The sequence below is a fragment of the Camelus bactrianus genome, chromosome 18 (assembly GCF_048773025.1).
Source record: "Camelus bactrianus isolate YW-2024 breed Bactrian camel chromosome 18, ASM4877302v1, whole genome shotgun sequence".
Taxonomy (NCBI): Eukaryota; Metazoa; Chordata; class Mammalia; order Artiodactyla; family Camelidae; genus Camelus; species Camelus bactrianus.
The window spans coordinates 28644210-28654277 of record NC_133556.1 but is presented as its reverse complement, the minus strand read 5'-3'; positions in this window follow the sequence as shown (position 1 = coordinate 28654277).

Here is a 10068-nt window from a genome sequence, read left to right as displayed (position 1 = left end):
GAACACATCTGGTGAGAATTACATGGGCCCTGCTTTTGTAAACGAATCTATTGCCGCTTTATCAAAGGCAGAAAATTAGGGGGCTACTGAGCCCACTGTGCAGGGGATGGACGTGGTGGCACAACTCTGAAGCAGTAGAAGACATCTTTACGTGTGATATTTGCCACTGTTTTAAGCTTAAGAGTGACATTTGGTATTGCAATGCATCATCTGGCTTTTTTAGACGAACTTTGGTCCTTCTGACTCTCTCCAGGATTTGAGGTTGCAGTGCACTTGCATTTCAATGGTGTGGAAGCCCTGGCTGCTATCTTACCATGCACACAGCTTGAGGTGTCGGCCTGGCCTCTGGGCTGTTCCTTATCCTCTGGGATAATTGGGATCAAGTTCTTCCCAGGAGAAAATAAAATATACTGGATGAAAATGTCCTCTGATCAAAGAGCCTTAACAAGGAAACACCCAGGAGGTCATTAAAAGGCTGAGATCACCCGTTCCCCTGTTTCCAAAAATCTACCAAAAGTCATAGCCTGGGAGCTGGGCGGGGCATGCTGGAGAGCCCTGAGAGCCTGAGGTGAACACTAGGACCCCATACGCCCAGGGCCCTCCTTACACAGTGGGCTAAAGAAAGACCAGTGGAAACAGGAGAAAGACAAACAACCCAATTAGAAATGCACAAACAGACATTTCCCCAGAGAAGATGGGTAGATGGCCAGCAAGCACCTGAAAAGATGCTCTTCAAAATGCAAGTCAGAACCACCACAGGCACCACTCACCCCTACCCTGGTGATTACAACAATGAAAATGCAAAACAACAGGTGCTGGCGAGGACGTGGAGAAACTGGAAGCCTTGTGCGTGGCTGGTGGGGACATAAAACGATGCAACCACCATGGAGAACAGTCTGCGGTTCCTCAGCAGGTTAAGCCCAGAGCAACAACAAGACCAAGCAACTCCGCTCCTGGGTATACACCCAGGAGAATCGAAGATGGGCACCTGCCCGCCCATGTTCATTCCAGCACAGTCACAGTCACAGCAGCCTAGGGTGGAAACAGCCCAAGTGTCCATTGAAAGATGATGGATAAACAGAATGTGATCCGTCCATACAGTGGGGTATCCTCCAGCCCTAGAAAGGAATGAAGTGCTGATATGCTACAGCCTGGATGGACCTTGCAACCATTATTCTGAGTGAAAGAGGCCAGACACAAAGGGCCACATACCTGACATGAGTCCACTTGTATGAAACGTCTAAAACAGGCAAATCCAGAGACAGAAAGCAGATCAGTGGGTACCAGGGCCAGGGGTCGGGTGGAGAGGGACTGCTGATGGGCACGGGGTTTCATTTTGGGGTGATGGAAATGTCTAGAACTGGGAAGGGTGATGGTTGCACCAGGGAGACCAATGAGGCACCTCCCCGTCAGCCTGGGTGAGGACAGTGGTGGGGGACGGTGTTACGGGTGGCTGTGTGGCACTGAGAGGCAGCCTCTCTCCATCTAGCCCTTCCCACAGGGTTTCATGAGCTGAGAGCTGTAAACGGGTCTGAGAGGAGACACCCTGTCCTCCCCAGCAGGAGGAGGGTCTTTGCTGTGATGGCGAGGGGCACTGAGGTCTGGGAGCCACGTTCTAGCCCCACGGCTTCCCACACAGTCCCTTCCCTTGGCAGGTTCAGCAGCGATGAGTTTTATGCGGCTGTTAGACATCTTCCTAGCAGAATCCCTGGAGAATTCTAAATTTCAGTCGCACACTTTAAATTTTCATTAAGAGCTTTCACCCGGAGAAAATGATGGATTAGATTTTATCGTTGGAAAGAAGCCAGATAAAATTAGATGCCTTTTAGTCCCCATGGCCCACCCCTCACCCCCTGCTTTTTTCTAAAGTCTTTGCTTTTCTCTCTTGGTTCCCAGCAAACAGGTGCCTGCGGATGTTTGTTCGTTAAAAACACTGGTGTCCGCAGCTGCCTCTGAGCTTTTCTGCTTTTGTTTCACGAGTGATCTTTTTTTGCTTCAATCTCTGCGAGCCTGGGGCAGTTTTGGGCCTTGGACTCTGCACTGGGGGTGTGTGTGTGGTATCTTTCTTCTCTTCTGTAAAGCTTGTTAGTTGTTAGAACTTTGTAGCTGTTGCTGGTAGAATATTTTGCTGCACTAATCCGAGTCCTCGTCTGTCTCTTTTTTTCTCTCCAAGTTCTCCTCCTTCTCAGAAGTAACCCTCTGCCTTCTCATCAAAGTACAGTAGAGTTTGCTTCAGCAGCACGTGCACTAAAACTGGACCAGTACAGAGATTAGCAAGGATGACACGCAAATGCGTGAAGTGTTCCGTATTTTTCATGTGCGTTTAGTCAGTTTACCAGAAGAGTGATTTTCCGATGGATACCCTGCCCCATTTCTGGGAGGCTCTGTCAGGATTTTGAGACGATATGGGCTGAAAAAAAATCACACTAAATTTTACATTATGGTTAGCATTTGGAAAATTTTTATAAAAATAAAACATTTTTATTTCACACTAACTGTGAATCAGAAAGTGTGACAAAATCTTGGCTGGTAAGGCTATGTGGGATATAGATTCTAAGAGTGATCTTCAAGGTGGAGAGAGACAAGTGTGTGTGAAATTTTTGTGATAAACACAAGACGGCTTTAGAGCTGATTCTCCATTTCACCTGTATTCCTGCAGTTCTGTTGCTCGCCACTAGGTGCATGTGATTGCTGTTAAAGATTGCAGTCATTAGGATAACAAATCTATTCTTGGCAGTCCGTCTCTATATACCTCTGTGTCTCTCTCTGTCTTCCACGTGGAATCCAGCAGAGCCCTTGAGCAGATTTCAGACTGCCTTGCCCTCACGTGTCCCAGCATCTTAAATTGATCGTGTGGGAAAGATAGATCCGTTTGCAGGGAAGGGGATTGTTTGTGCTGTATTCAGAAGTGGGCAGACCAAGTGCGTGTTCCGCGGAGCCTGAGAGGAACCTGCAGGTTGGGCGCGCATGGTCAGAAGGACCCGGTCATAAACGGCAGGCTTCCCCAGGTGAAAACCTCCCACTTCTCCCGAGCCTGTCTCCTTCTGCAGTGCTAGTCTTGGCAGGCTTACAGCCCCCACTGAAAAGTGTTCCTTCCACCCCCACCCCATACCGAATTTTAACGTCCCAAAGGTGCTCTCTTGGCAGCTGACAGGAAAGGTTAACAGACAGTTTTATTGGTTTCGCGATGCTGTTTCAGGATGATGTCGCCCAAATCCCTTGGAACATTTTTGGGACCTCGGATTCAGGGGACACTGGTGAAGCCCCAGAGGCGGAGGGGGGCCATGCACTGAGGACCCCTGCAGGTGAGGGGTGGCTGCCGGCTGCCCCTCAGGCTCTGAATGAGACTTCAGAGCCAGTGTCTGGTCACAGCAGCCATTAGGACAGGCGTTCTATTTTTCGCCTTGTCATCACCCACGGGGCCAGCGGGGCTGTGGGCTGTTTTGTTGGTGGTTTGTTCCTGCTTCCACCCTCCCCTACCAGTGCTGGTTACACAGCATCGAGCAGAGACGAAGAGCTTCCCGGTGCCCCAGCCAGCCATACTCAGCCACTGAGCCCTGGAATTGCTCAGCCCAGACTGAGGTGCTCTGAGTGTGAAATGCACACCAGATGCAAAAACGACACAGAATGACGGATTAATAACTCGTACATTAGTCCACGGCAAAGGGGGAATGTGGTATATCTGTCAGGTTAAATGCGTTATCTAGATTAATTTCATCTGTTCCCTTTTATTTTGTGAATGTGTGTGGCTGCTAGAAAATGTGCAGTTACATCTGTAGCTCACATGATATTTCTCTTGGATAGAACCCGTCTTCTTGGAACACATACATGCATACACACTCACATGGATGTAACAGTGCAAGCACATACGCATGTGCACACACGTGTGGGGAAGTTTTGGACTCACGGCCTCACAGGGAAAACGAAGCCGCCCGTCCTGATTGTGCTGAGTGGCCTACAGGGCTGAGAACCCTGCTCACCTTCCCCTGTGACAGTGACAGCGGGACGTGAGACTCACCAGCCTGTTCTGCCCCAGTTCTCCCTGCCACTGGTTTTTACCAGTTTCTTTTCTCTTTTTAAAATTGAGATGAAATGCATGTCATGTGAAGTTAACCATTTTAGATTCAACAATTTGAGGCATTTGGTGCATTCAGGGATGTGCAACCACCACCTCTGTCTGGTTCCAGAACATTCTCATCCCTCAGGGAAACCTGTCCTCATGAGCGTCTCCTCCCTACCCCCCGCTCAGGCACCCGCTCCTCTGCTCTCGCTCTTGCGGACCAGCTGGTTCTGGATGGTCATGCAGAGTCACACACCACGTGGCTTCTCTCACTCAGCATCAGGTTTTTGAGGTGCATCTCTGTGACTGTGTGTGTCCTTCCTTTTTGTGGCTGAGTCACTGCCCTTGTGGATGGATAGACTGCTCACCTGGGAGGGGTGCTCAGGCTGTGGAGATGGGAACAGCTGCTCTCACTGCCTTTCTAGAAGCACCCAGGACCTGGTTTCCTGGCAGAGCCAGACACGCTGTGTGCTGAGCGCAGCTGCAGGGGCGCAGGGGCCCAGGTTCTGTCCTGGTGCAGGAGCAGAACTCTGCCGGCGCGAGGCCTTTATCAGGTGGATCCAGTTGCCCAAGGCTGTTAGGGTGCAGCGGGCCCGAGCTCACCTTCCAGCCCGAGGCTGGGGGGCGGGGGCCTTGTGTGGGACTGGGCCTGAGGCCTGTCTTTGCGCCTGAAAGTGCTGGTGCTTCCTGTCATTGGGCTGGGCAAGGCCAGGCCAGGCCCCTCCGAGTGCTCTGAGGCAGGTGTGAGTGTGGGGCTGTTGTTCATTTGGGGGTCGTCCTCTTGGCTTCTTGGACAGGTGTCTGTCATGTGGGGGTGTCAGTTGGGGCATGTGGTGGGGGAGCCTGAGGAAATAAGAGGAGGCCATAGGGCTCAGCACAGCCTGGGCTGAGAAGGGGTGTGGGGGCTGCAAGGGATCTGAGGAATCTGGTGGGAGAAGCTCAGGAGAGTCACATGGACCGGGAGGGAGGGGCTGCCGGTGTGTGATCCGAGGGGCTGCATCCCAGAACCGCCCTCCGTCCTGGGGACATCCTGTTTAGCCAAGCCCAGGGGCCTGCGACCTCTCATTTTTGAGGTGAGAGCCCTGTGAGACACAACAACCATTTTGAAGTGAACAGTTCATCAGCATTTGGCACGTTCACAATGTTGTGAACCACCACTCTGGTTCTGGAGCATTCCCCGAATGAAACCCTGAGTCCATTAGCTGTCACACCCCATGCTCAACCTACCTCCCACTTTCTGTCTGGTCCTCGAGAGAGACGACTCACATGCTGTCTGTCCTTCTGTCTTCCTCTGTCTGGCTTCTCCCACCGAGCACCACGCCCTCCGGCTTCCTCCACACTGCAGCAGGTGTCAGAGTCTCCGTCCTTCCCGAGGCTGAGTCATGTCCTGCTGCGTGGATGGACCGTGTTGCACTGGTCTGATGTCTGTCGTGAATGCTGGGTTGGGAATCTCTCGGCCTTGCGACCATCTGCTGGGTGGGCCTGCTGGGCCCTGGGTGTCTGTGCGGAGCCTCGTTGAGAAGGAGGAGCAGGAGGATAAGCTACTTCGCCAAGGGTGCCACCTGCAACCACTGTGCGGCTGAAACAGCACGAGGGTATCTGTCTGGGCCATTCAAGGCCGAAATCCAGAACCTGACTGAATTAGTGTCCCATGGCCGCCACAACAAATGGCCACAAAGTGGGGGCCTGAGCTGACACTGACTGTCTCACAGCCTGGAGCCGGGGTCAGAGGAGGTGTCTCAGGGCCACGCCTCCTTCAGAGGCTCCAGGGAGGATCCTTCTGGGCTCGGTCAGCTCCTGGGGCGTCAGGTGTCCTGGGCTGTGGCTGTGTCACTCCAGCCTCTGCGTCCACCTTCATCAGGCTTCTCCTCTTTGTCTCTCCTCTTCCATTTCCTGTAAGGACAGTCATTAGATTTAGGGCTACCCTGATCCAGGATGATCTCATCTCAAAGATCCTTCACTTATTTATATCTGCAGGGACCCCATTTCCAAATAATGTCATAATCTGATGTTCAGGTTGTATTCATCATGTTATACAATTTTCTGTATCTTTTAATGCTTTGACATCATAAAAACCTGTGCTTCCAGACCCCACACCACCTCCTTGTCCATTCCTCATACTCTGTGCCAGTATTCCTCTTGTCCTAAGTCACCTGGGGCCAGGGACTAATCAGCTGGGGCAGCCCCTGTGCCCCTGGCCCCAATAAAGGCTCTGCCTGGCCTCCCCTCTCCTGCTTCCACCCGGGTGCTTCCAAGTGGCCCTGGCTTTGTGGCCCAAGCTGTTCCTCTGTCTCTACTGTGGCCGCACCTGACCAACCATCTCATAAGAGAACACTGAACAGACAGGGCACAGATCACAGTGAATATGGGGACACTCAGCCCACTGCTTGGACTGCATACATATGTGCGTCGATATTAGGCCAGCAGGTCTGGCCACTGTCCACCCCCTTGATGCACGCTGGGACAGGGTGACCAGACACCTGCTGGGATGCCCCATCCCAGGCCTCAGCCCTGGGAACCTCTGTCTGGGCTCTGAGGTGCTGCTGACTCAGTGCATTTCAGACAAGCAGGAAGTTCCTGAGAGGAAAACCACAGCTTTATTTTTATTTAATTCCAGCTATTCTGTGGTTTTTGGTGATGGCCTTTAAAGATTCGTCTTTGATTTTTATCTCAAAGAGATTCAGAAAAGCCCACAGGTCGGGCTCCAGAGAAAACACACAGAAGAGAAGAGGGGAGCTCGCGCCAGGCAGCTGCGGGAGCGGGCAGGACGGGCCTGGGGCGCGCGCTCCGGAGGAGGAGCCACAGCCTGGAGCCCTGCCAGAACCGCGCAGGGTCAGTCCCCACAGGCTGCAGGCTGCACGCACCTTCGGGTTTTAGGGGTGGTGTGGTTTCATTGTCACTGGCCGGGAAAGCACTACCAGGTCCCTTGTTGCTTCCTCTGGCCACAATGAGGGTGCTGGTGCCTCAGGGGTCCCGGTGACCTTTCGATGCCATGGAGGCCCAGCTGGAGAATGGAGAAATGGCTTCCTAGAAAACACCACAAGGGGCACCCATTTGGGGCAGGACCGATGGCCGAGGACAGAGGAAGGGCCTTCTTCCAGGGAGCTGACCCCGGCCCCAGCCCCAAGCCGCTGCTCTGGCTGCACATCGGCCCCTTGGTTGTTCCCCCGACTGCTGACATCCCATGCCGGCCCTCTGAGAGTCCAGCTCTTGCCTGGAGTCCAAAGTCCCTGAGGTCCTCCCTTGGGGTCAGGCCCCCTGGATTCTGGGGCTGGTCTCTGTGCCAAGGGAGGGTCACAAGTTCTTAGGGGAAAAACCAAAACAAACTAAACATAGAAGTTGATCCATGCAGTGGGATCCTTTTGGGAAGGGGAGACACTATGACAAGTCGGCTTGCTCCAAGCCCATCTAAGGGACACCATACAAGTCGAGGACACGTGGTGGGCCCTGGAGGACCAGGCCAACATGGGAACATCTCCCTCCCGTCCGTCTGGACTCAGTGACCATCAGCTTTTGAAGACGAGGGCCCTGGCCTTGTGGGGGACCCAGACTTGATCTGTCTGATGTTGCTTTATGACAGATGGTTTACACGTGTGCATCTGTGCAGGATTGCTGCCTGGCACAGCCTTTTGGGAGGGCATGGTTTCCACGGGGTCTGTTTCTGGCCATGTTCACTGTGATGGCTCAATCAGCACCGTGACCTCAAGGCCTCTTGCCCCTTGGGAACCTTGAAACTAAAAGTCTTGCTCTTCATCAGACTCTTCATTCATTCGTTCATTCATTTCCCATTTCATGTTCATGCTCTAGAGTATGGGCCTTGGCCTGTGGGTGCCCCTCATTTGTGGTTCTGTCCTTTCTTCCGGGACTGAAGATGTTCAGGCTCTGTTGTCCGTGCCCAGCCCTGGACATGGCTTCTCTGCAGAGCCTGGTGCCTTTCAGCGGGTGGTACGATTTGGAAGGTATTCTAGGTGCTCTTGGAGGATGGAGCTAAGGAACTCGTGAATGTGAACACACACATTTGTTTGTGCGCTTGTGTCTGTAGCCACTTATATTGAAAGTGAGTTCATGCCTGTGCCCCCAAGTCCACTCAGCTCTGCAGCCTCACTTGTAACCCCTCCCAGCCCTGCCTGCTGCTGCTGCCCACCCTGTGGCTCTCATCCCTGTTGAGGACGCCTGACTTGTCCTGTCCTGCCAGTGGCTCTAGGGTTGCACATTCTGGAAAGGGCAGAGCTGGTCTGGGAATAAGTGAATAAGGAGGCAGAAGGGCCCCGGGGGGTGAGGGTGTGGCCCCTGGTGGGACCTCGGCTCCATTACCACCTGCTTGGGGCAGAGTCACATCACCTGCCTCAGTTTCCTCCTCTGAGAATTGGGGATAATAATGATGCCTGGCCTATTGGAATAAGGTCATTTATGTAAGGATGTGAGGATGGGCCTGCCTGGCGGGCCCTCAGAGCTGAATGTGCTAGGTATGGCTAGGACATTAATGTGTGAAAAGAGTGAGGCGTGTTTGCCGTGGCCCCTGCTCCTGCACCTGCTCAGGTAGCAGGGACCTGTCTGGCTCCTCTGCGCCCAGTCAGGTGAGTGGACACCCCCGCTGACACCTGGGGCTGACAGTCCTCTCTGGGTAGACACAGTTCTGTTCAGCTGCACTAGTCACCTGGGGTGCAGCAGAGTCCTGTCCCAAGCTGGACACTGGTCACCAGACTCTGCTGGGGGCTCTGTGGCTGTCTCCTCCGCTCTCTGGTCTGGACCGCACCCTCTCCAGGCAGCGCACAGACGAAGCACAGTGTGTGCAGGCCCTCTGTCCGAGGTGGGTGTGCCAGGCTTCCTGTCTCCCTCCCATCCCTCCTCTCCCTCTCCCAGCTCCTTTTAGGTCTTGGCTTTGCCTGTTACGTGGTTTCCTTTCTGGGCCCCCTGTGCATCCGATTAGCATTTGAAAGAACCCACATTTGCACTTAACAAGCCTGAGGTGGTTTCTGGCTACAGCTGGGGCCTGCGCTACAAGTGTCTGGAGTCTACATCTGGTGAAAGGGACCGACCCCGGAGGGAGCATCCCTGCCCTTCGGCGGGAGCGCCAAGGCTGGCTGACGGGGTCCCTTGGACCTTTGCACGGGGGGCTCAGGCTGGTCTGCTTTCAGGGTCTGTGTTACTTTAACAGGGCTGCCTAACAAAGCACCACAGGCTTGGGCTCAAACCACAGAAGCACGTCCCCTCACGCCTGGGGGCTGAGACCAGGCCGCTCTCTCTGAGGCTCCAGCGGAGGCTCCTCCTGCCTCTTCCAGCTTCTGGCGCTGCCGGCAACCCCTGGGGTTCCTGATCTGCAGATTCATCACCGTCTGTCTCGTCTTCACATGGCTCTGTCTGTGTGTCTCTTCTTCCTCCTATAAGGACACCAGTTTTAGTGGATTAGGGCCACCCTGCTCCAGTGGGACCCCTTCTTAACTAATTACATCTGCAAAGACCCTATTTCCAGACAAGGTCACATTCTGAGATGCTGGGGGTCAGGGTGTCAGCATCTTTTTTGGGGGACAAAAGGATGGAAACAACAGAGAACATCTTTGTAGAAGCTGAGCTCACAGGCACAAGAGTGAACTCAGTTCCTGCAAGGAAGTGCTGGGTTTTGGAGCGTGAGCATTTGTAATTCAGTTCTTTAACTTTTCGTTGTGAAATAATCTCACATTTAGAGAAAAGTTGTAAAAGCAGTACAGTGAATCCTGCATTCCTTTCTCCCAGATCAGCCAAAGGTCAACATTTCCCGTGTTTGCTTTGTCCTCAGGGGCTAAGTTGCATTAAGGTGCCCCTACACTAAATATTCCAGGGGTGTGTTTCCTAAACACGGGACCTTCGTTCTCCTGTGACAGTGGCACAGGTCAAACTTGAAATATTAACCTTGATGCAGTACTACATGTTCTCAAATCTGCAATTTGTACTGTTTCTTTTATTGTCCCAATGATGACTTTTGCACACTTTTTAGGTTTATTCCGAAGTATTTCATCTTCTTGGTTTCT